We start from the raw sequence: 27,245 nt of genomic DNA, 5'->3' as shown, positions 1-27,245 counted from the left end.
CCCTGCAGTGAATTGAATGCAGGCCCGTCTTGCATCTCCCAAGACGAAGGGAAGTCTGAATCCCCTGTGGAGACCACAGAGAAAGACCTAGTTCTGCGCCTCATCGCGACCGGAGGCCTCACATCCTTTGAAAGCTCGAGAGGTCTGCGGAGATCAATTCTTCCGAAGGCGACGATGCCTGACTCCTCTTGAAAATGGATAGGAGTCCGAGGATCCTGTGGCGCGTGGAAAGGGACCCTGGGTCTCCCGCCTCACGTGGAAACGCGTCCAAAAAGCCATGCCAACACTCGAGGAGAATCCCGAGGTGTCCCTCACACCTAGGCAGGTGTCCTGAAGTGGCTGAACAAACATGTGTCTGGAAGGGCCCTCTTCATCGTAACTCGAGAATATACCCCAGTTTCCGGCCGCAACTCGAGAAAAACAATGAGACATCCCCCTCGCCGCGAGATGAGGCCCAATTCCACTGCCTTGCGTGCAGAGCAATTCCGTGTTCCACATCAAACTTGAAAGGAGCCTCGATTTCCTTGATAGCACTCCAGAGAAAACCCAAGATCACTGTCTGAAGTCTAGAGGGATCCTGAGGTCACTGTAGCAACATGAAAGGGTTCCGTGGAACCCAAATCAACTCGAGATGAGAGCTTCGTCCCTGGCTTCGACTCAAGAGGAATACCAACTTTCAACAAGCACCCCAAGAGGAGGCTTCTCTCAGCTAAAAGTATGTGAGAGGGACCCTGAGTTTGTGGTGGCAAGTGGAATAGACACCGAGATGCTCTGACTCGAAGTAAGGCCGGATATCCCTGCAGTGAATTTAATGCAGGCTTGTCTTCCACCTCCCAAGACGAAGGGATGTCTGAATCCCCTATGGAGACCACAGAGAAAGACATAGTTCTCAGCCTCATTGCGACCGGAGGCCTCACATCCTTTGAAAACTCGAGAGGTACGTGAAGATCAATGCTTCCAAGGGAGACGACACCTGACTCCTCTTGCAAATTGATTTGAGTCCCAGGATCCCTGTGGCACGTGGAAAGGGAACCTGGGTCTCCCGCCTCACGTGGAGACACTTCCCAATTTCCATGCCAAGACTCGAGGAGAATAACGAGATGTCCCTCGCACCTAGGCAGGAGTCCTGACGTCGCTGAACCAACAAATCTATGGAAGGGACATCCCCGTCGTAACTCGAGAATATACCCCAGGTTCCGGCCACAACTCGAGAAAAGCCATGAGACTTCCCCCTCGCCGCGAGATGAGGCCAGATTCCCCTGCATTGCGTGCAGAACAATTCCGTGTTCCACATCAAACATGAAAGGAGCCTTGATTTCCTTGATGGCACTCCTGAGAAAACCGAAGATCACTGTCTCAAGTCTAGAGGGATCCTGAGGTCACTGTAGCAGTATGAAATGGGTCCGTGGACCACAAATCAACTCGAGATGAGAGCTTCGTCCCTTTCTTCGACTCAAGAGGAATATCAACGATCCATAAGCACCTCAAGAGTAGGCTTGTCTCAGCTACAGGTATGTGAGAGGGACCCTGAGTTTGTGGCCTCAAGTGGAATGGACACTGAGATGCTCTGACTCGAAGTAAGCCCGGATATCCCTGCAGTGAATTGAATGCAGGCTCGTCTTGCATCTCCCAAGAAGAAGGGATGTCTGAATCCCCTGTGGACACCACAGAGAAAGACCTAGGTCTCCGCCTCATCGCGACCAGAGACCTCACATCCTTTGAAAACTCGAGAGCTACTCGGAGATCAATGCTTCCAAAGGAGACGATGCCTGACTCCTCTTGATAATTGAAAGGAGTCCCAGGATCCCTGTGGCACGTGGAAAGAGACCCTGGGTGTCCCGCCTCACGTAGAGACGCGTCGCAATTGCCATGCGAAGACTCGTGGAGAATCCCGAGGTGTCCCTCGCAACTAGGCAGGAGTTCTGTCATTGTTGAACACACACGTGTCTGGAAGGGCCCTCCCCGTCGTCACTGGAGAATATACCAGAGGTTCCGGCCACAACTCGGGAAAAACAATGAGACTTTTTCCTCGCCGCGAGATGAGGCACGATTCCCCTGCCTTGCGTGCAGAGCAATTCCGTGTTCCACAGCAAACTTGAAAGGAGCCTTGATTTCCTTGATGGCACTCCAGAGAAAACCCAAGATCACTGTCTCAAGTCTAGAGGGATCCTGAGGTCACTGTAGCAACACGAAAGGTCTCCGTGGACCACAAATCAACTCTAGATGAGAGCTTCGTCCATGGCTTCGACTCAAGAGGAATACCTACGTTCCATAAGCGCCTCAAGATGAGGCTTCTCTCAGCTATAGGTATGTGAGAGGGACCCTGAGTTTGTGGCCTCAAGTGGAATGGACACCGAGATGCTCTGACTCGAAGTAAGGCCGGATATCCCTGCAGTGAATTGAATGTAGGCTCGCCTTGCATCTCCCAAGAAGACGGGATGTCTGAATCTCCTGTGGAGACCACAGAGAAAGACCTAGTCTCCACCTCATCGGGACCGGAGGCCTCACATTCTTTGAAAACTCGAGAGGTACTCGGAGATCAATGCTTCCAAAGGAGACGATGCCTGACTCCTCTTGAAAATGGATAGGAGTCCCAGGATCCCTGTGGCACGTGGAAAGGGACCCTGGGTCTCCGGCCTCACGTGGAGACGCGTCCCAATTGCCATGCCAAGACTCGAGGAGAATCCCGAGGTGTCCCTCGCAACAAGGCAGGAGTCCTGACGTTGCTGAACAAACACGTGTCTGGAAGGGCCCTCCCCGTCCTAACTCAAGAATATACCCCAGGTTCCGGCCGCAACTCTAGAAAATCCATGAGACTTCCCCCTCGCTGCGAGTTTTGGCCCGATTCCCCTGCACTGCGTGCAGAGCAATTTGGTGTTCCACATCAAACATGAAAGGAGCCTTGATTTCATTGACGGCACTCCAGAGAAAACCCAAGTTCACTGTTTCAAATCTAGAGGGATCCTGAGGTCACTGTAGCAACACAAAAGGGCTCCGTGGACCCGAAGTCATCTCGAGATAAGAGTTTCGTCTCTGGCTTCAACTCAAGATGAATACCAACTTTCTACAAGCACCTCAAGAGGAGGCTTCTCTCAGCTATAGGTATGTGAGAGGGACCCTGATTTTGTGGCCTCAGGTGGAATGGACACTGAGATGCTCTGACTCGAAGTAAGGCCAGATATCCCTGCAGTGAATTGAATGCAGGATCGTGTTCCATCTCCCAAGTTGTAGGGATGTCTGAATCCCCTGTGGAGACCACAGAGAAAGACCTAGTTCTCTGCCTCATCGCGACCGGAGGCCTCACATCCTTTGAAAACTCGAGAGGTACACGGAGATCAATGCTTCCAAAGGAGACGACGCCTGACTCCTCTTGAAAATTGATTGGAGTCCCAGGATCCCTGTGGCACGTGGAAAGGGAACCTGGGTCTCCCGCCTCACGTGGAGACGCGTCCCAATTGCCATGCAAAGACGCGAGGAGAATCCCGAGGTGTCCCTCTCAACTAGGCAGGAGTCCTGACGTCGCTGAACAAACAAGTGTCTGGAAGGGACATCCCCATCGTAACTCGAAAATATACCCCAGGTTCCGGCTGCAACTCGAGAAAAACCATGAAACTTCCCCCTCGCTGCGAGATTTGGCCCGATTCCCCTGCATTGCGTGCAGAGCAATTCCGTCTTCCACATCAAACATGAAAGGCGCCTTGATTTCATTGACGGCACTCCAGAGAAAACCCAAGTTCACTGTTTCAAGTCTAGAGGGATCCTGAGGTCACTGTAGCAACACGAAAGGGATCCATGGACCCCAAATCATCTCGAGATGAGAGTTTCATCTCTAGCTTCAACTCAAGAAGAATACCAACTTTCCACAAGCACCGCAAGAGGAGGCTTCTCTCAGCTCTAGGTTTGTGAGAGGGACCCTGAGTTTGTGGCCTCATGTGGAATGGAAAAAGAGATGCTCTGACTCGAAGTAAGGCCAGATATCCCTGCAGTGAATTGAATGCAGGCTCGTCTTGAATCTCCCAAGACGAAGGGATGTCTGAATCCCCTGTGGAGACCACAGAGAAAGACCTAGTTCTCCGCCTCATCGCGACCGGAGGCCTCACATCCTTAGAAAACTCGAGATGTACGCGGAGATCAATGCTTCCAAAGGAGACGATGCCTGACCTCTCTTGATAAGTGAAAGGAGTCCCAGGATCCCTGTGGCACGTCGAAAGGGACCCTGGGTCTCCCGCCTCACGTGGAGACGCGTCCCAATTGCCATGCCAAGACTCGTGGAGAATCCCGAGTTGTCCCTCGCAACTAGGCAGGAGTTCTGTCGTTGCTGAACACACACGTGTCTGGAAGGGCCCTCCCCGTCGTCACTCGAGAATATACCACAGGTTCCGGCCACAACTAGTTAAAAACAATGAGACTTTTTCCTCGCCACGAGATGAGGCACGATTTCCCTGCCTTGCGTGCAGAGCAATTCCGTGTTCCACAGCAAACTTGAAAGGAGCCTTGATTTCCTTGATGGCACTCCAGAGAAAACTGAAGAACACTGTCTCAAGTCTAGAGGGATCCTGAGGTCACTGTAGCAACACGAAAGGGCTCCATGGACCCCAAATCATCTCGAGATGAGTGTTTCATCTCTGGCTTCAACTCAAGAAGAATACCAACTTTCCACAAGCACCTCAAGAGGAGGCTTCTCTCAGCTCTAGGTTTGTGAGAGGGACCCTGAGTTTGTGGCCTCATGTTGAATGGATAAAGAGATGCTCTGACTCGAAGTAAGGCCAGATATCCCTGCAGTGAATTCAATGCAGGCTCGTCTTGAATCTCCCAAGACGAAGGGATGTCTGAATCCCCTGTGGAGACCACAGAGAAAGACCTAGTTCTCCGCCTCATCGCGACCGGAGGCCTCACATCCTTAGAAAACTCAAGATGTACGCGGAGATCAATGCTTCCAAAGGAGACGATGCCTGACTACTCTTGAAAATTGATTGGAGTCCCAGTATCCCTGTGGCACGTGGGAAGTGAACCTGGGTCTTCTGCCTCACGTGGAGACGCGTCCCAATTGCCATGCCAAGATGCGAGGAGAATCCCGAGGTGTCCCTCACAACTAGGCAGGAGTCCTGATGTCGCTGAACAAACACGTGTCTGGAAGGGACATCCCCGTCGTAACGCGAGAATATATCCCAGGTATCGGGCGCTACTCGAGAAAAACCATGAGACTTCCCCCTCGCCGCGAGATGAGGCCCGATTCTCCTGCATTGCGTGCACATCAATTCCGTGTTCCACATCAAACTTGAAAGGAGCCTTGATTTCCTTGATGGCACTCCAGAGAAAACCCAAGAACACTGTCTCAAGTCTAGAGGGATCCTGAGGTCACTGTAGCAACACGAAAGGGCTCCGTGGACCCCAAATCAACTCCAGATGAGAGCTCCATCCCTGGCTTCGACTCAAGAGGAATACCAACTTTCCACAAGCACCTCAAGAGGAGGCTTCTCTCAGCTATAAGTATGTGAGAGGGACCCTGAGTTTGTGGCCTCAAGTGGAATGGACACCGAGATGCTCTGACTCGAAGTAAGGCCGGATATCCCTGCAGTGAAGTGAATGCAGGCTCGTCCTGCATCTCCCAAGACGAAGGGATGTCTGAATCCCCTGTGGAGACCACAGAGAAAGACCTAGTCCTCCGCCTCATCGCGACCGGAGGCCTCACATCCTTTGAAAACTGGAAAGGTCCGCGGAGATCAATGCTTCCAAAGGAGACGATGCCTGACTCCTCTTGAAAATCGATAGGAGTCTCAGGATCCCTGTGGCAAGTGGAAAGGGACCCTGGGTCTCCCGCCTCACGTGGAGACGCGTCCCATTGCCATGCCAAGACTCGAGGAGAATCCCGAGGTGTCCCTCGAACCTAGGCAGGAGTCCTGACGTCGCTGAACAAACACGTGTCTGGAAGGGCCCTCCCCGTCGTAACTCGAGAATATACCCCAGGTTCCGGCCGCAACTCGAGAAAAACCATGAGACTTCCCCCTCGCCGTGAGATGAGGCCCGATTCCCCTGCACTGCGTGCAGAGCAATTCCGTGTTCCACATCAAACGAGAAAGGAGCCTTGATTTCCTTGATGGCACTCCAGAGAAAACCCAAAGTCACTGTCTCAAGTCTGGAGGGATCCTGAGGTCACTGGAGCAACACGAAAGGGCTCCGTGTACCCCAAATCAACTCGAGATGAGAGCTTAGTACCTGGCTTCGACTCAAGAGGAATACCAAGTTTCCACAAGGCCCTCAAGAGGAGGCTTCTCTCAGCTACATGAATGTGAGAGGTACCCTGAGTTTGTGGCCTCAAGTGGAATGGACACCGAGATGCTCTGACTCGAAGTAAGGCCGGATATCCCTGCAGTAAATTGAATGCAGGCTCGTCTTGCATCTCCCAAGACGAAGGGATGTCTGAATCCCCTGTGGAGACCACAGAGAAAGACATAGTTCTCCGCCTCATCGCGACCGGATGCCTCACATCCTTTGAAAACTCGAGAGGTCCGGGGAGATCAATGCTTCCAAAGGAGACGATGCCTGAATCCTCTTGAAAATGGATAGGAGTCCCAGGATCCCTGTCCACATGGACGGGGACCCTGGGTCTCCCGCTTCACGTGGAGACACGTCCCAATTGCCATGCCAAGATTCGAGGAGAATCCCGCGGTGTCCCTTGCACCTAGGCAGGAGTCCTGACGTCGCTGAACAAACACGTGTTCGGAAGGGCCCTCCCCGTCGTAACTCGAGAATATACCCCAGGTTCTGGCCGCAACTCAAGAAAAACCATGAGACTTCCCCCTCTCCGCGAGATGAGGCGCGATCCCCCTGCACTGCGTGCAGAGCAATTCCGTGTTCCACATGAAACGTGAAAGGAGCCTTGATTTCCTTGATGGCACTCCAGAGAAAACCCAAGATCACTGTCTCAAGTCTAGAGGGATCCTGAGGTCACTGGAGCAACACGAAAGGGCTCCGTGGACCCCAAATCAAATCGAGATGAGAGATTAGTCCCTGTCTTCGACTCAAGTGGAATACCAACTTTCCACAAGCACCTCAAGAGGAGGCTTCTCTCAGCTACATGTATGTGAGAGGGACCCTGAGTAAGTGGCCTCAAGTGGAATGGACACCGAGATGCTCTGACTCGAAGTAAGGCCGGATATCCCTGCACTGAATTGAATGCAGGCTCGTCTTGCATCTCCCAAGACGAAGGGATGTCTGAATCCCCTGTGGAGGCCACAGAGAAAGACCTAGTCCTCCGCCTCATCGCGACTGGAGGCCTCACATCCTTTGAAAACTCGAGAGGTCTGCGGAGATCAATGCTTCCAAAGGAGACGATGCCTGACTCCTCTTGAAAATGCATAGGAGTCCCAGGATTCCTGTGGCACGTGAAAGGGACCCTGGGTCTTCCACTTCACGTGGAGACCCGTCCCAATTGCCATACCAAGACTCGAGGAGAATCCCGAGGTGTCCCTCGCACCTAGGCAGAGGTCCTGACGTCGCTGAACAAACACGTGTCTGGAAGGGCCCTCCCTGTCATAACTCGAGAATATACCCCAGGTTCCGGCCGCAAATCGAGAAAAACAATGAGACTTCCCCCTCGCCGCGAGATGAGGCCCGATTCCCCTGCACTGCGTGCAGAGCAATTCCGTGTTCCACATCAAACGTGAAAGGAGCCTTGATTTCCTTGATGGCACTCCAGAGAAAACCCAAAGTCACTGTCTCAAGTCTAGAGGGATCCTGAGGTCACTGGAGCAGCACGAAAGGGCTCCGTGGACCCCAAATCAACTCGAGATGAGAGCTTAGTCCCGGGCTTCGACTTAAGAGGAAAACCAACTTTACACAAGCACCTCAAGAGAAGGCATCTCTCAGCTACAGGTATGTGAGAGGGACCCTGAGTTTGTGGCCTCAAGTGGAATGGACACCGAGAAGCTCTGACTCGAAGTAAGCCCGGATATCCCTGCAGTGAATTGAAAGCAGGCTCGTCTTGCATTTCCCAAGACGAAAGGATGTCTGAATCCCCTGTGGAGACAACAGAGAAAGACCTAGTCCTCCGCCTCATTGCGACTGGAGGCCTCACATCCTTTGAAAACTCGAGAGGTCCGCGGAGATCAATGCTTCCAAAGGAGACGATGCCTGACTCCTCTTGAAAATGGATAGGAGTCCCAGGATCCCTGTGGCACGTGGAAAGGGACCCTGGGTCTCCCGCCTCACGTGGAGACGCGTCCCAATTGCCATGCCAAGACTCGAGGAGAATCCCGAGGTGTCCCTCGCACCTAGGCAGGAGTCCTGACGTCGCTGAACAAACACGTGTCTGGAAGGGCCCTCCCCGTCGTAACTCGAGAATATACCCCAGGTTCCGGCCGCAACTCGAGAAAAACCATGAGACTTCCCCCTCGGCGCGAGATGAGGCCCGATTCCCCTGCACTGCATGCAGAGCAATTCCGTGTTCCACATCAAACGAGAAAGGAGCCTTGATTTCCTTAATGGCACTTCAGAGAAAACCCAAAGTCACTGTCTCAAGTCTAGAGGGATCCTGAGGTCACTGGAGCAACACGAAAGGGCTCCGTGGACCCCAAATCAACTCGAGATGAGAGCTTAGTCCCTGGCTTCGACTCAAGAGGAAGACCAACTTTCCACAAGCTCCTCAAGAGGAGGCTTCTCTCAGCTACAGGTATGTGAGTGGGACCCTGAGTTTTTGGTCTCAAATGCAATGGACACCGAGATGCTCTGACTCGAAGTAAGGCCGGATATCCCTGCAGTGAATTGAATGCAGGCTCGTCTTGCATCTCCCAAGATGAAGGGATGTCTGAAACCCCTGTGGAGACCACAGAGAAAGACCTAGTCCTCCGGCTCATCGCGACCGGAGGCCTCACATCCTTTGAAAACTCGAGAGGTCCGCGGAGATCAATTCTTCCAAAGGAGACGATGCCTGACTCCTCTTGAAAATGGATAGGAGTCCCAGGATCCCTGTGGCACGTGGAAAGGGACCTTGGGTCTCCCGCCTCACGTGGAGACGTGTCCCAATTGCCATGCCAAGACTCGAGGAGAATCCCGAGGTGTCCCTCGCACCTAGGCAGGAGTCCTGACGTCGCTGAACAAACACGTGTCTGGAAGGGCCCTCCCCGTCGTAACTCGAGAATATACCCCAGGTTCCGGCCGCAACTCGAGAAAAACCATGAGACTTCCCCCTCGGCGCGAGATGAGGCCCGATTCCCCTGCACTGCATGCAGAGCAATTCCGTGTTCCACATCAAACGAGAAAGGAGCCTTGATTTCCTTAATGGCACTTCAGAGAAAACCCAAGATCACTGTCTCAAGTCTAGAGGGATCCTGAGGTCACTGGAGCAACACGAAAGGGCTCCGTGGACCCCAAGTCAACTCGAGATGAGAGCTTAGTCCTTGGCTTCGACTCAAGAGGAATACGAACTTTCCACAAGCCCCTCAAGAGGAGGCTTCTCTCAGCTACAGGTATGTGAGAGGGACCCTGAGTTTGTGGCATCAAGTGGAATGGACACCAAGATGCTCTGACTCGAAGTAAGGCCGGATATCCGTGCAGTGAATTGAATGCAGGCTCGTCTTGCATCTCCCAAGACGAAGGGATGTCTGAATCCCCTGTGGAGACCAAAGAGAAAGACCTAGTTCTCTGCCTCATCGCGACCGGAGGCCTCACATCCTTTGAAAACTCGAGAGGTCCGCGGAGATCAATGCTACCAAAGGAGACGATGCCTGCCTCCTCTTGAAAATGGATAGGAGTCCCAGGATCCCTGTGGCACGTGGAAAGGGATCCTGGGTCTCCCGCCTCACGTGGAGACGCGTCCCAATTGCCATGCCAAGACTCGAGGAGAATCCCGTGGTGTCCCTCCCACCTAGGCAGGAGTCCTGACGTCGCTGAACAAACACGTGTCTGGAAGGGCCCTCCCCGTCGTAACTCGAGAATATACCACAGGTTCCGGCCACAACTCGAGAAAAACCATGAGACTTCCCCCTCGCCACGAGATGAGGCCCGATTCCCCTGCACTGCGTGCAGAGCAATTCCGTGTTCCACATCAAACGTGAAAGGAGCCTTGATTTTCTTGATGGCACTCCGGAGAAAACCCAAGATCACTGTCTCAAGTCTAGAGGGATCCTGAGGTCACTGGAGGAACACGAAAGGGCTCCGTGGACCCCAAATCAACTCGAGATGAGAGATTAGTCCCTGGCTTCAACTCAAGAGGAATACGAACTTTCCACAAGCCCCTCAAGAGGAGGCTTCTCTCAGCTACAGGTATGTGAGAGGGACCCTGAGTTTGTGGTCTCAAGTGCAATGGACACCGAGATGCTCTGACTCGAAGTAAGGCCGGATATCCCTGCAGTGAATTGAATGCAGGCTCGTCTTGCATCTCCCAAGATGAAGGGATGTCTGAAACCCCTGTGGAGACCACAGAGAAAGACCTAGTCCTCCGCCTCATCGCGACCGGAGGCCTCACATCCTTTGAAAACTCGAGAGGTCCGCGGAGATCAATTCTTCCATAGGAGACGATGCCTGACTCCTCTTGAAAATGTATAGGAGTCCCAGGATCACTGTGGCACGTGGAAAGGGACCTTGGGTCACCCGCCTCACGTGGAGACGTGTCCCAATTGCCATGACAAGACTCGAGGAGAATCCCGAGGTGTCCCTCGCACCTAGGCAGGAGTCCTGACGTCGCTGAACAAACACGTGTCTGGAAGGGCCCTCCCCGTCGTAACTCGAGAAAATACCCCAGGTTCCGGCCGCAACTCGAGAAAAACCATGAGACTTCCCCCTCGCCGCGAGAAGAGGCCCGATTCCCCTGGTCTGCGTGCAGACCAATTCCGTGTTCCACATCAAACGTGAAAGGAGCCTTGATTTCCGTGATGGCACTCGAGTGAAAACCCAAATTCACTGTCTCAAGTCTAGAGGGATCCTGAGGTCACTGGAGCAACACGAAAGGGCTCTGTGGACCCCAAATCAACTCGAGATGACAGTTTAGTACCTGGCTTCGACTCAAGAGGAATACCAACTTTCCACAAGCACCTCAAGAGGAGGGTTCTCTCAGCCACAGGTATGTGAGAAGGACCCTGATTTTGTGGCCACAAGTGGAATGGACACCGAGATGCTCTGACTCGAAGTAAGGTCAGATATCCCTGAAGTGAATTGAATGCAGGCTCGTCTTGCATCTCCCAAGACGAAGGGATGTCTGAATCCCCTGTGGAGACCACAGAGAAAGACCTAGTTCTCCGCCTCATCGCGACCGGAGGCCTCACATCCTTGGAAAACTCAAGAGTTCCGCGGAGATCAATGCTTCCAAAGGAGACGATGCCTGACTCCTCTAGAAAATGGATAGGAGTCCCAGGATCCCTGTGGCACGTTGAAAGGGACCCTGGGTCTCCCGCCTAACGTGGAGACACGTCCCAATTGCCATGCCAAGACTCAAGGAGAATCCCGAGGTGTCCCTCGCACCTAGGCAGGAGTCCTGACGTCGCTGAACAAACACATGTCTGGAAGGGCCCTCCCCGTCGTAACTCGAGAATATACCCAAGGTTCCGGCCGCAACTCGAGAAAAACCATGAGATTTCCCCCTCGCCACGAGTTGAGGCCCGATTCCCCTGCACTGCGTGCAGAGCAATTCCGTGTTCCACATCAAACGTGAAAGGAGCCTTGATTTCCTTGATGGCACTCCAGAGAAAACCCAAGATCACTGTCTCAAGTCTAGAGGGATCCTGAGGTCACTGGAGCAACACGAAAGGGCTCCGTGGACCCCAAATCAACTCGAGATGAGAGCTTAGTCCCTGGCTTCGACTCAAGAGGAATACCAACTTTCCACAAGCACCTCAAGAGGAGGCTTCTCTCAGCTACAGGTATGTGAGAGGGACCCTGAGTTTGTAGCCTCAAGTGCAATGGACACCGAGATGCTCTGACTCGAAGTAAGGCCGGATATCCCTGCAGTGAATTGAATGCAGGCTCGTCTTGCATCTCCCAAGATGAAGGGATGTCTGAAACCCCTGTGGAGACCACAGAGAAAGACCTAGTCCTCCGCCTCATCGCGACCGGAGGCCTCACATCCTTTGAAAACTCGAGAGGTCTGCAGAGATCAATGCTTCCAAAGGAGACGATGCCTGACTCCTCTTGAAAATGGATAGGATGCCCAGGATCACTGTGGCACGTGGAAAGGGACCCTGGGTCTCCCGCCTCACGTGGAGACGCGTCCCAATTGCCATGCCATGACTCGAGGAGAATCCCGAGGTGTCCCTCGCACCTAGGCAGGTGTCCTGACGTCGCTGAACAAACACGTGTCTGGAAGGGCCCTCCCTGTCGTAACTCGAGAATATACCCCAGGTTCCGGCTGCAACTCGAGAAAAACCATGAGACTTCCCGCTCGCCGCGAGATGAGGCCCGATTCCCCTGGACTGCGTGCAGAGCAATTCCGTGTTCCACATCAAACGTGAAAGGAGCCTTGATTTCCGTGATGGCACTCCAGAGAAAACCCAAATTCACTGTCTCAAGTCTAGAGGGATCCTGAGGTCACTGGAGCAACATGAAAGGGCTCTGTGGACCCCAAATCAACTCGAGATGAGAGCTTAGTACCTGGCTTCGACTCAAGAGGAATACCAACTTTCCACAAGCACCTCAAGAAGAGGGTTCTCTCAGCTACAGGTATGTGAGAAGGACCCTGAGTTTGTGGCCTCAAGTGGAATGGACACCGAGATGCTCTGACTCGAAGTAAGGCCAGATATCCCTGAAGTGAATTGAATGCAGGCTCGTCTTGCATCTCCCAAGACGAAGGGATGTCTGAATCCCCTGTGGAGACCACAGTGAAAGACCTAGTTCTCCGCCTCATCGCGACCGGAGGCCTCACATCCTTGGAAAGCTCAAGAGGTCCGCGGAGATCAATGCTTCCAAAGGAGACGATGCCTGACTCCTCTAGAAAATGGATAGGAGTCCCAGGATCCCTGTGGCACGTTGAAAGGGACCCTGGGTCTCACGCCTAACGTGGAGACACGGCCCAATTGCCATGCCAAGACTCGAGGAGAATCCCGAGGTGTCCCTCGCACCTAGGCAGGAGTCCTGACGTCGCTGAACAAACACATGTCTGGAAGGGCCCTCCCCGTCGTAACTCGAGAATATACCCAAGGTTCCGGCCGCAACTCGAGAAAAACCATGAGATTTCCCCCTCGCCGCGAGTTGAGGCCCGATTCCCCTGCACTGCATGCAGAGCAATTCCGTGTTCCACATCAAACGTGAAAGGAGCCTTGATTTCCTTGATGGCACTCCAGAGAAAACCCAAGATCACTGTCTCAAGTCTAGAGGGATCCTGAGGTCACTGGAGCAACACGAAAGGGCTCCGTGGACCCCAAATCAACTCGAGATGAGAGCTTAGTCCCTGACTTCGACTCAAGAGGAAGACCAACTTTCCACAAGCTCCTCAAGAGGAGGCTTCTCTACGCTACAGGTATGTGAGTGGGACCCTGAGTTTTTGGTCTCAAGTGCAATGGACACCGAGATGTTCTGACTCGAAGTAAGGCCGGATATCCCTGCAGTGAAGTGAATGCAGGCTCGTCTTGCATCTCCCAAGATGAAGGGATGTCTGAAACCCCTGTGGAGACCACAGAGAAAGACCTAGTCCTCCGGCTCCTCGCGACCGGAGGCCTCACATCCTTTGAAAACTCGAGAGGTCCGCGGAGATCAATTCTTCCAAAGGAGACGATGCCTGACTCCTCTTGAAAATGGATAGGAGTCCCAGGATCCCTGTGGCACGTGGAAAGGGATCCTGGGTCTCCCGCCTCACGTGGAGACGCGTCCCAATTGCCATGCCAAGACTTGAGGAGAATCCCTTGGTGTCCCTCGCACCTAGGCAGGAGTCCTGACGTCGCTGAACAAACACGTGTCTGGAAGGGCCCTCCCCGTCGTAACTCGAGAATATACCCCAGGTTCCGGCCACAACTCGAGAAAAACCATGAGACTTCCCCCTCGCCGCGAGATGAGGCCCGATTCCCCTGCACTGCGTGCAGAGCAATTCCGTGTTCCACATCAAACGTGAAAGGAGCCTTGATTTTCTTGATGGCACTACAGAGAAAACCCATGATCACTGTCTCAAGTCTAGAGGGATCCTGAGGTCACTGGAGGAACACGAAAGGGCTCCGTGGACCCCAAATCAACTCGAGATGAGAGATTAGTCCCTGGCTTCAACTCAAGAGGAATACGAACTTTCCACAAGCCCCTCAAGAGGAGGCTTCTCTCAGCTAAAGGTATGTGAGAGGGACCCTGATTTTGTGGCATCAAGTGGAATGGACACCGAGATGCTCTGACTCGAAATAAGGCCGGATATCCCCGCAGTGAATTGAATGCAGGCTCGTCTTGCATCTCCCAAGACGAAGGGATGTCTGAATCCCCTGTGGAGACCACAGAGAAAGACGGAATTCTCTGCCTCATCGCGACCGGAGGCCTCACAGCCTTTGAAAACTCGAGAGGTCCGCGGAGATCAATGCTTCCAAAGGAGACGATGCCTGACTCCTCTTGAAAATGGATAGGAGTCCCAGGATCCCTGTGGCACGTGGAAAGGGACCCTGGGTCTCCCGCCTCACCTGGAGACGCGTCCCAAATGCCATGCCAAGACTCGAGGAGAATCCCGAAGTGTCCCTCGCACCTAGGCAAGAGTCCTGACGTCGCTGAACAAACACGTGTCTGGAAGGGCCCTCCCCGTCGTAACTCGAGAATATACCCCAGGTTCCGGCCGCAACTCGAGAAAAACCATGAGACTTCCCCCTCGCCGCTACATGAGGCCTGATTCCCCTGCACTGCGTGCAGAGCAATTCCGTGTTCCACATCAAACGTGAAAGGAGCCTTGATTTCCTTGATGGCACTCCAGAGAAAACCCAAGATCACTGTCTCAAGTCTAGAGTGATCATGAGGTCACTGGAGCAACACGAAAGGGCTCCGTTGACCCCAAATCTACTCGAGATGAGAGCTTAGTCCCTGGCTTCGACTCAAGAGGAATACCAACTTTCCACAAGCACCTCAAGAGGAGGCTTCTCTCAGCTACAGTTATGTGAGAGGGACCCTGAGTTTGTGGCCTCAAGTCGAATGGACACCGAGCTGCTCTGACTCGAATTAAGGCCGGATATCCCTGCAGTGAATTGAATGCAGGCTCGTCTTGCATCTCCCAAGATGAAGGGATGTCTGAATCCCCTTTGGAGACCACAGAGAAAGACCTAGTTCTCCGCCTCATCGAGACCGGACGCCTCACATCCTTAGAAAACTCGAGAGGTCCGCGGAGATCAATGCTTCCAAAGGAGACGATGCCTGACTCTTCTTGAAAATGGATAGGAGTCGCAGGATACCTGTGGCACGTGGAAAGGGACCCTGGGTCTCCCACCTCACGTGGATACGCGTCCCAATTGCCATGCCAAGACTCGAGGAGAATCCCGAGGTGTCCTTCGCACGTAGGCAGGAGTCCTGACGTCGCTGAACAAACACGTGTCTGCACAGGCCCTCCCAGTCGTAACTCAAGAATATACCCCAGGTTCCGGCCGCAACTCGAGAAAAACCATGAGACTTTCCCCTCGCCGCGAGATGAGACCCGATTCCCCATCACTGCGTGCAGAGCAATTCCGTGTTCCACATCAAACGTGAAAGGAGCCTTGATTTCCTTGATGGCACTCCAGAGAAAACCCAAGATCACTGTCTCAAGTCTAGAGGGATCCTGAGGTCACTGGAGCAACATGAAAGGGCACCGTGGACACCAGATCAACTCGAGATGAGAGCTTAGTCCCTGGCTTCGACTCAAGAGGAATACCAACTTTCCAAGAGCACCTCAAGAGGAGGCTTCTCTCAGCTACAGGAATGTGAGAGGGACCCTGAGATTGTGGCCTCAAGTGGAATGGACACCGAGATGCTCTGACTCGAAGTGAGGCCGGATATCCCTGCAGTGAGTTGAATGCAGGCTCGTCTTGCATCTCCCAAGACGAAGGGATGTCTGAATCCCCAGTGGAGACGACAGAGAAAGACCTAGTCGTCCGCCTCGAAGCGACCGGAGGCCTCACATCCTTTGAAAACTCGAGAGGTCCGCGGAGATCAATGCTTCCAAAGGAGACGATGCCTGACTCCTCTTGAAAATGGATAGGAGTCCCAGGATCCCTGTGGCACGTGGAAAGGGACCCTGGATCTCCCGCCTCACGTGGAGACGCGTCCCAATTGCCATGCCAAGACTCGAGGAGAATCCCGAGGTGTCCCTCGCACCTAGGCAGGAGTCCTGACGTCACTGAACAAACACGTGTCTGGAAGGGCCATCCCCGTCGTAACTCGAGAATATACCCCAGGTGCCGGCCGCAACTCGAGAAAAACCATGAGACGTCCCCCTCACCGCGAGGTGAGGCCCGATTCCCCTGCACTGCATGCAGAGCAATTCCGTGTTCCACATCAAACGTGAAAGGAGCCTTGATTTCCTTGATGGCACTCCAGAGAAAACCCAAGATCACTGTCTCAAGTGTAGAGGGATCCTGAAGTCACTGGAGCAAGTCCAAAGCGCTCTGTGGACCCCAAATCAACTCGAGATGAGAGCTTAGTCCCTGGCTTCGACTCAAGAGGAATAGCAAGTTTACACGAGCACCTCAAGAGGAGCCTTCTCTCAGCTACAGGTATGTGAGTGGGACCCTGAGTTTGTGGCCTCAAGTGGAATGGACACCGAGATGCTCTGACTCGAAGTTAGGCCGGATATCCCTGCAGTGAATTGAATGCAGGCTCGTCTTGCATCTCCCAAGACGAAGGGATGTCTGAATCCCCTGTGGAGACCACAGAGAAAGACCTAGTCCTCCGCCTCAATGCGACCGGAGGCCTCACATCCTTTGAAAACTCGAGAGGTCCGGGGAGATTAATGCTTCCAAAGGAGACGATGCCTGACTCCTCTTGAAAATAGATAGGAGTCCCAGGATGCCTGAGGCACGTGGAAAGGGACACTGGGTGTCCCGTCTCACGTTGAGACGCATCCCAATTGCCATGCCAAGACTCGAGGAAAATCCCGAGGTGTCCCTCGCACCTAGGCAGGAGTCCTGACGTCGCTGAACAAACACGTGTCTGGAAGGGCCCTCCCCGTCGTAACTCGAGAATATATCCCAGGTTCCGGCCGCAACTCGAAAAAAAACCATGAGACTTCCCCCTCGCCGCGAGATGAGGCCAGATTCCCCTGCACTGCGTGCAGAGCAATTCCGTGTTCCACATCAAACGTGAAAGGAGCCTTAATTTCCTTGATGGCACTCCAGAGAAAACCCAAGATCACTGTCTCAAGTCTAGAGGGATCCTGAGGTCACTGTAGCAACAGGAAAGGGCTCCGTGGACCCCAAATCAACTCGAGATGAGAGCTTAGTCCCTGGCTTCGACTCAAGAGGAATACCAACTTTCCACAAGCACCTCAAGAGGAGGCTTCTCTCAGCTACAAGTATATTTGAGGGACCCTGAGTTTGTGGCCTCAAGTGGAATGGACACCGAGATGCTCTGACTGGAAGTAAGGCCGGACATCCCTGCAGTGAATTGAATGCAGGCTCGTCTTGCATCTCCCAAGACGAAGGGATGTCTGAATCCCCTGTGGAGACCACATAGAAAGACATAGTCCTCCACCTCAACGCAACCGGAGGCCTCATATCCTTTGAAAACTCGAGAGGTCCGCGGAGATCAATACTTCTGAAGGAGACGAGGCCTGACTCGTCTTGAAAAGTTATAGGAGTCCCAGGATCCCTGTGGCACGTGGAAAGGGACCCTGGGTCTCCCGCATCACGTGGAGACGCGTCCCAATTGCCATGCCAAGACTCGAGGAGAATCCCGAGGTGTCCCTCGCACCTAGCCACGAGTCCTGACGTCGCTGAACAAACACGTGTCTGGAAGGGCCCTCCCCGTCGTAACTCGAGAATATACCCCAGGTTCCGGCCGCAACTCGAGAAAAACCATGAGACTTCCCCCTCGCCGCGAGATGAGGCCCGATTCCCCTGCACTGCGTGCAGAGCAATTCCGTGTTCCCCATCAAACGTGATAGGAGGCTTGCTTTCCTTGATGGCACTCCAGAGAAAACCCAAGATCACTGTCTCAAGTCTAGAGGGATCCTGAGGTCACTGGAGGAACACGAAAGGGCTCCGTGGACCCCAAATCAACTCGAGATGAGATCTTAGTCCCTGGCTTCGACTCAAGGGGAATACCAACTTTCCACAAGCACCTCAAGAGGAGGCTTCTCTCAGCTACAGGTATGTGAGAGGGACCCTGAGTTTGTGGCCTCAAGTGGAATGGACACCGAGATGCTCTGACTCGAAGTAAGGCCGGATATCCCTGCAGTGAATTGAAAGCAGGCTCGTCTTGCATCTCCCAAGACGAAGGGATGTCTGAATCCCCTGTGGAGACCACAGAGAAAGACCTAGTTCTCCGCCTTATCAAGACCGGAGGCCTCACATCCTTTGAAAACTCGAGAGGTCTGCGGAGATCAATTCTTCCAAAGGAGACGATGCCTGACTCCTCTTGAAAATGGATAGGAGTCCCAGGATCCCTGTGGCACGTGGAAAGGGACCCTGGGTCTCCCGCCTCACGTGGAGACGTGTCCCAATGGCCATGCCAAGACTCGAGGAGAATCCCGAGGTGTCCCTCGCACCTAGGCAGGAGTCCTGACGTCGCTGAACAAACACGTGTCTGGAAGGGCCCTCCCTGTCGTAACTCGAGAATATACCCCAGGTTCCGGCCGCAACTCGAGAAAAACCATGAGACTTCCCCCTCGCCGCGAGATGAGGCCCGATTCCCCTGGACTGCGTGCAGAGCAATTCCGTGTTCCACATCAAACGTGAAAGGAGCCTTGATTTCCGTGATGGCACTCCAGAGAAAACCCAAATTCACTGTCTCAAGTCTAGAGGGATCCTGAGGTCACTGGAGCAACACGAAAGGGCTCTGTGGACCCCAAATCAACTCGAGATGAGAGCTTCATACCTGGCTTCGACTCAAGAGGAATACCAACTTTCCACAAGCACCTCAAGAGGAGGGTTCTCTCAGCCTCAGGTATGTGAGAAGGACCCTGAGTTTGTGGCCTCAAGTGGAATGGACACCGAGATGCTCTGACTCGAAGTAAGGCCAGATATCCCTGAAGTGAATTGAATGCAGGCTCGTCTTGCATCTCCCAAGACGAAGGGATGTCTGAATCCCCTGTGGAGACCACAGAGAAAGACCTAATTCTCCGCCTCATCGCGAGGGGAGGCCTACATCCTTTGAAAACTCAAGAGGTCCGCGGAGATCAGTGCTTCCAAAGGAGACGATGCCTGACTCCTCTTGAAAATGGATAGGGGTCCCAGGATCCCTGTGGCACGTGGAAAGGGACCCTGGGTCTCCCGCCTCACGTGGAGACGCGTCCCAATTGCCATGCCAAGACTCGAGGAGAATCCCGAGGTGTCCCTCGCACCTAGGCAGGAGTCCTGACGTCGCTGAACAAACACGTGTCTGGAAGGGCCCTCCCCGTCGTAACTCGAGAATATACCCCAGGTTCCGGCCACAACTCGAGAAAAACCATGAGACTTCCCCCTCGCCGCGAGATGAGGCCCGATTCCCCTGCACTGCGTGCAGAGCAATTCCGTGCCCACATTAAACGTTAAAGGAGCCTTGATTTCCTTGATGGCACCCCGGAGAAAACCCAAGATCACTCTCTCAAGTCTAGAGGGATCCTGAGGTCACTGGAGCAACACGAAAGGGCTCCGTGGACCCCAAGTCAACTCGAGATGAGAGCTTAGTCCTTGGCTTCGACTCAAGAGGAATACCAACTTTCCACAAGCACCTCAAGAGGAGGCTTCTCTCAGCTACAGGTATGTGAGAGGGACCCTGAGTTTGTGGCCTCAAGTGGAATGGACACCGAGATGCTCTGACTCGAAGTAAGGCCGGATATCCCTGCAGTGAATTGAATGCAGGCTCGTCTTGCATCTCCCAAGACGAAGGGATGTCTGAATCCCCTGTGGAGACCACAGAGAAAGACCTCGTTCTCCAGCTCATCGAGACCGGAGGCCTCACATCCTTTGAAAACACGAGAGGTCCGCGGAGATCAATGCTTCCAAAGGAGACGATGCCTGACTCTTCTTGAAAATGGATAGGAGTCCCAGGATCCCTGTGGCACGTGGAAAGGGACCCTGGGTCTCCCGCCTCACGTGGAGACGCGTCCAAATTGACATGCCAAGACTCGAGGAGAATCCCAAAGTGTCCCTCGCACCTAGGCAGGAGTCCTGACGTCGCTGAACAAACACGTGTCTGGAAGGGCCCTCCCCGTCGTAACTCGAGAATATACCCCAGGTTTCGGCCGCAACTTGAGAAAAACCGTGAGACATCCCCTTTGCCGCGAGATGAGGCCCGATTCCCCTGCACTGCGTGCAGACCAATTCCGTGTTCCACATCAAACTTGAAAGGAGCCTTGATTTCCTTGATTGCACTCCAGAGAAAACCCAAGATCACTGTCTCAAGTCTAGAGGGATCCTGAGGTCACTGGAGCAACACGAAAGGGCTCCGTGGACCCCAAATCAACTCGAGATGAGAGCTTAGTCCCTGGCTTCGACTCAAGAGGAATACCAACTTTCCACAAGCACCTCAAGAGGAGGCTTCTCTCAGCTACTGGTATGTGAGAGGGACCCTGAGTTTGTGGCCTCAAGTGGAATGGACACCGAGATGCTCTGACTCGAAGTAAGGCCGGATATCCCTGCAGTGAATTGAATGCAGGCTCGTCTTGCATCTCCCAACACGAAGGGATGTCTGAATCCCCTATGGAGACCACAGAGAAAGACCGAGTTCTCCGCCTCATCGCGACCGGAGGCCTCACAGCCTTTGAAAACTCGAGAGGTCCGCGGAGATCAATGCTTCCAAAGGAGACGATGCCTGACTCCTCTTGAAAATGGATAGGAGTCCCAGGATCCCTGTGGCACGTGGAATGGGACCCTGGGTCTCCCACCTCACTTTGAGACGCGTCCCAATTGCCATGCCAAGACTCGAGGAGAATCCCGAGGTGTCCCTCGCACCTAGGCAGGAGTCCTGACGTCACTGAACAAACTCCTGTCTGGAAGGGCCCTCCCCGGCGTAACTCGAGAATATACCCCAGGTTCCGGCCGCAACTCGAGAAAAACCATGATATTTCCCCCTCGCCGCGAGTTGAGGCCCGATTCCCCTGCACTGCATGCAGAGCAATTCCGTGTTCCACATCAACCGTGAAAGGAGCCTTGATTTCCTTGATGGCACTCCAGAGAAATCCCAAGATCACTGTCTCAAGTCTAGAGGGATCCTGAGGTCACTGGACCAACAGGAAAGGGTTCCGTGGACCCAAAATCAACTCGAGATGAGAGCTTAGTCCCTGGCTTCGACTCAAGAGGAATACCAACTTTCCACAAGCACCTCAAGAGGAGGCTTCTCTCAGCTACATGTATGTGAGAGGGCCCCTGAGTTTGTTGCCTCAAGTGGAATGGACACCGAGATACTCTGACTGGAAGTAAGGCCGGATATCCCTGCCGTGAATTGAATGCAGGCTCGTCTTGCATCTCCTAACACGAAGGGATGTCTGAATCCCCTGTGGAGATAACAGAGAAAGACCGAGTTCTCCGCCTCATCGCTAGCTGAGGCCTCTCATCCTTTGAAAACTCGAGAGGTCCGCGGAGATCAATGCTTCCAAAGGAGACGATGCCTGACTCCTCTTGAAAATGGATAGGAGTCCCAGGATCCCTGTGGAACGTGGAAAGGGACCCTGGGTCTCCCGCCTCACGTGGAGACGCCTCCCAATTGCCATGCCAAGACTCGAGGAGAATCCCGAGGTGTCCCTCGCACCTAGGCAGGAGTCCTGACGTCGCTGATCAAACACGTGTCTGGAAGGGCCCTCCCCGTCGTAACTCGAGAATATACCCCAGGTTCCGGACACAAGTCGAGAAAACCATGAGACTTCCCCCTCGCCGCGAGATGAGGCCCGATTCCCCTGGACTGCGTGCAGAGCAATTCCGTGTTCCACATCAAACGTGAAAGGAGCCTTGATTTCCTTGATGGCACTCCAGAGAAAACCCAAGATCACTGTCTCAAGTCTAGAGGGATCCTGAGGTCACTGGAGCAAAACGAAAGGGCTCCGTGGAACCCAAATCAACTCGAGATGAGAGCTTAGTCCCTGGCTTCGACTCAAGAGGAATACCAACTTTCCACAAGCACCTCAAGAGGAGGCTTCTCTCAGCTACAGGTATGTGAGAAGGACCCTGAGTTTGTGGCCTCAAGTCAAATGGACACCGAGATGCTCTGACTCGAATTTAGGCCGGATATCCCTGCAGTGAATTGAATGCAGGCTCGTCTTGCATCTCCCAACACGAAGGGATGTCTGAATCCCCTATGGAGACCACAGAGAAAGACCGAGTTCTCCGCCTCATCGCGACCGGAGGCCTCACAGCCTTTGAGAGGTCCGCGGAGATCAATGCTTCCAAAGAGACGATGCCTGACTCCTCTTGAAAATGGATAGGACTCCCAGGATCCCTGTGGCACGTGGAAAGGGACCCTGGGTCTCCCGCCTCACGTGGAGACGCGTCCCAATTGCCATGCCAAGACTCGAGGAGATCCCTAGGTGTCCCTCGCACCTAGGCAGGAGTCCTGTCGTCGCTGAACAAACACATGTCTGGAAGGGCCCTCCCCGTCGTAACTCAAGAATATACCCCAGGTTGCGGCCGCAACTCGAGAAAAACCATGAGACTTCCCCCTCGCCGCGAGATGAGACCCGATTCCCCTGCACTGCGAGCAGACCAATTCCGTGTTCCACATCAAACGTGAAAGGAGCCTTGATTTCCTTGATGGCACTCCAGAGAAAACCCAAGATCACTGTCTCAAGTCTGGAGGGATCCTGAGGTCACTGGAGCAACAAGAAAGGGCTCCGTGGACCCCAAATCAACTCGAGATGAGAGCTTAGTCCCTGGCTTCGACTCAAGAGGAATACCAACTTTCCACAAGCACCTCAAGAGGAGGCTTCTCTCAGCTACAGGTATGTGAGAGGGACCCTGAGTTTGTGGCCTCAAGTGGAATGGACACCGAGATGCTCTGACTCGAAGTAAGGCCGGATATCCCTGCAGTGAATTGAATGCAGGCTCGTCTTGCATCTCCCAAGACGAAGGGATGTCTGAATCCCCTGTGGAGACCACAGAGAAAGACCTCGTTCTCCAGCTCATCGAGACCGGAGGCCTCACATCCTTTGAAAACACGAGAGGTCCGCGGAGATCAATGCTTCCAAAGGAGACGATGCCTGACTCTTCTTGAAAATGGATAGGAGTCCCAGGATCCCTGTGGCACGTGGAAAGGGACCCTGGGTCTCCCGCCTCACGTGGAGACGCGTCCAAATTGACATGCCAAGACTCGAGGAGAATCCCAAAGTGTCCCTCGCACCTAGGCAGGAGTCCTGACGTCGCTGAACAAACACGTGTCTGGAAGGGCCCTCCCCGTCGTAACTCGAGAATATACCCCAGGTTTCGGCCGCAACTTGAGAAAAACCGTGAGACATCCCCTTTGCCGCGAGATGAGGCCCGATTCCCCTGCACTGCGTGCAGACCAATTCCGTGTTCCACATCAAACTTGAAAGGAGCCTTGATTTCCTTGATGGCACTCCAGAGAAAACCCAAGATCACTGTCTCAAGTCTAGAGGGATCCTGAGGTCACTGGAGCAACACGAAAGGGCTCCGTGGACCCCAAATCAACTCGAGATGAGAGCTTAGTCCCTGGCTTCGACTCAAGAGGAATACCAACTTTCCACAAGCACCTCAAGAGGAGGCTTCTCTCAGCTACTGGTATGTGAGAGGGACCCTGAGTTTGTGGCCTCAAGTGGAATGGACACCGAGATGCTCTGACTCGAAGTAAGGCCGGATATCCCTGCAGTGAATTGAATGCAGGCTCGTCTTGCATCTCCCAACACGAAGGGATGTCTGAATCCCCTATGGAGACCACAGAGAAAGACCGAGTTCTCCGCCTCATCGCGACCGGAGGCCTCACAGCCTTTGAAAACTCGAGAGGTCCGCGGAGATCAATGCTTCCAAAGGAGACGATGCCTGACTCCTCTTGAAAATGGATAGGAGTCCCAGGATCCCTGTGGCACGTGGAATGGGACCCTGGGTCTCCCACCTCACTTTGAGACGCGTCCCAATTGCCATGCCAAGACTCGAGGAGAATCCCGAGGTGTCCCTCGCACCTAGGCAGGAGTCCTGACGTCACTGAACAAACTCCTGTCTGGAAGGGCCCTCCCCGGCGTAACTCGAGAATATACCCCAGGTTCCGGCCGCAACTCGAGAAAAACCATGATATTTCCCCCTCGCCGCGAGTTGAGGCCCGATTCCCCTGCACTGCATGCAGAGCAATTCCGTGTTCCACATCAACCGTGAAAGGAGCCTTGATTTCCTTGATGGCACTCCAGAGAAATCCCAAGATCACTGTCTCAAGTCTAGAGGGATCCTGAGGTCACTGGACCAACAGGAAAGGGTTCCGTGGACCCAAAATCAACTCGAGATGAGAGCTTAGTCCCTGGCTTCGACTCAAGAGGAATACCAACTTTCCACAAGCACCTCAAGAGGAGGCTTCTCTCAGCTACATGTATGTGAGAGGGCCCCTGAGTTTGTTGCCTCAAGTGGAATGGACACCGAGATACTCTGACTGGAAGTAAGGCCGGATATCCCTGCCGTGAATTGAATGCAGGCTCGTCTTGCATCTCCTAACACGAAGGGATGTCTGAATCCCCTGTGGAGATAACAGAGAAAGACCGAGTTCTCCGCCTCATCGCTAGCTGAGGCCTCTCATCCTTTGAAAACTCGAGAGGTCCGCGGAGATCAATGCTTCCAAAGGAGACGATGCCTGACTCCTCTTGAAAATGGATAGGAGTCCCAGGATCCCTGTGGAACGTGGAAAGGGACCCTGGGTCTCCCGCCTCACGTGGAGACGCCTCCCAATTGCCATGCCAAGACTCGAGGAGAATCCCGAGGTGTCCCTCGCACCTAGGCAGGAGTCCTGACGTCGCTGATCAAACACGTGTCTGGAAGGGCCCTCCCCGTCGTAACTCGAGAATATACCCCAGGTTCCGGACACAAGTCGAGAAAACCATGAGACTTCCCCCTCGCCGCGAGATGAGGCCCGATTCCCCTGGACTGCGTGCAGAGCAATTCCGTGTTCCACATCAAACGTGAAAGGAGCCTTGATTTCCTTGATGGCACTCCAGAGAAAACCCAAGATCACTGTCTCAAGTCTAGAGGGATCCTGAGGTCACTGGAGCAAAACGAAAGGGCTCCGTGGAACCCAAATCAACTCGAGATGAGAGCTTAGTCCCTGGCTTCGACTCAAGAGGAATACCAACTTTCCACAAGCACCTCAAGAGGAGGCTTCTCTCAGCTACAGGTATGTGAGAAGGACCCTGAGTTTGTGGCCTCAAGTCAAATGGACACCGAGATGCTCTGACTCGAATTTAGGCCGGATATCCCTGCAGTGAATTGAATGCAGGCTCGTCTTGCATCTCCCAACACGAAGGGATGTCTGAATCCCCTATGGAGACCACAGAGAAAGACCGAGTTCTCCGCCTCATCGCGACCGGAGGCCTCACAGCCTTTGAGAGGTCCGCGGAGATCAATGCTTCCAAAGAGACGATGCCTGACTCCTCTTGAAAATGGATAGGACTCCCAGGATCCCTGTGGCACGTGGAAAGGGACCCTGGGTCTCCCGCCTCACGTGGAGACGCGTCCCAATTGCCATGCCAAGACTCGAGGAGATCCCTAGGTGTCCCTCGCACCTAGGCAGGAGTCCTGTCGTCGCTGAACAAACACATGTCTGGAAGGGCCCTCCCCGTCGTAACTCGAGAATATACGCCAGGTTGCGGCCGCAACTCGAGAAAAACCATGAGACTTCCCCCTCGCCGCGAGATGAGACCCGATTCCCCTGCACTGCGAGCAGACCAATTCCGTGTTCCACATCAAACGTGAAAGGAGCCTTGATTTCCTTGATGGCACTCCAGAGAAAACCCAAGATCACTGTCTCAAGTCTGGAGGGATCCTGAGGTCACTGGAGCAACAAGAAAGGGCTCCGTGGACCCCAAATCAACTCGAGATGAGAGCTTAGTCCCTGGCTTCGACTCAAGAGGAATACCAACTTTCCACAAGCACCTCAAGAGGAGTCTTCTCTCAGCTACAGGTATGTGAGAGGGCCCCTGAGTTTGTTGCCTCAAGTGGAATGGACACCGAGATGCTCTGACTCGAAGTAAGGCCGGATATCCCTGCAGGGAATTGAATGCAGGCTCGTCTTGCATCTCCCAAGACGAAGGGATGTCTGAATCCCCTGTGGAGACCACAGAGAAAGACGGAATTCTCCGCCTCATCGCGACCGGAGGCCTCACAGCCTTTGAAAACTCGAGAGGTCCGCGGAGATCAATGCTTCCAAAGGAGACGATGCCTGACTCCTCTTGAAAATGGATAGGAGTCCCAGGATCCCTGTGGCACGTGGAAAGGGACCCTGGGTCTCCCGCCTCACGTGGAGACGCCTCCAAATTGCCATGCCAAGACTCGAGGAGAATCCCGAGGTGTCCCTCGCTCCTAGGCAGGAGTCCTAACGTCGCTGAACAAACAAGTGTCTGGTAGGGCCCTCCCCGTCGTAACTCGAGAATATACCCCAGGTTCCGGCCGCAACTCGAGAAAAACCATGAGACTTCCCCCTCGCCGCGAGATGAGGCCCGATTCCCCTGCAATGCGTGCAGAGCAATTCAGTGTTCCACATCAAACGTGAAAGGAGCCTTGATTTCCTTGATGGCACTCCAGAGAAAACCCAAGATCACTGTCTCAAGTCTAGAGTGATCCTGACGTCACTGGAGCCACACGAAAGGGCTCCGTGGACCCCAAATCTACTCGAGATGAGAGCTTAGTCCCTGGCTTCGACTCAAGAGGAATACCAACTTTCCACAAGCACCTCAAGAGGAGGCTTCTCTCCGCTACAGGTATGTGAGAGGGACCCTGAGTTTGTGGCCTCAAGTCGAATGGACACCGAGATGCTCTGACTCGAAGTAAGGCCGGATATCCCTGCAGTGAATTGAATGCAGGTTCGTCCTGCATCTCCCAAGATGAAGGGATGTCTGAATCCCCTGTGGAGACCACAGGGAAAGACCTAGTCCTCCGCCTCATCGCGACCGGAGACATCACATCCTTTGAAAAATCGAAAGGTCTGCGGAGATCAATGCTTCCAAAGGAGACGATGCCTGACTCCTCTTGAAAATGGATAGGAGTCCC

The sequence above is a fragment of the Dama dama genome, chromosome 18, assembly GCF_033118175.1.
Source record: "Dama dama isolate Ldn47 chromosome 18, ASM3311817v1, whole genome shotgun sequence".
In the NCBI taxonomy this organism is placed as follows: Eukaryota; Metazoa; Chordata; class Mammalia; order Artiodactyla; family Cervidae; genus Dama; species Dama dama.
This window is presented reverse-complemented; position numbering follows the sequence as displayed.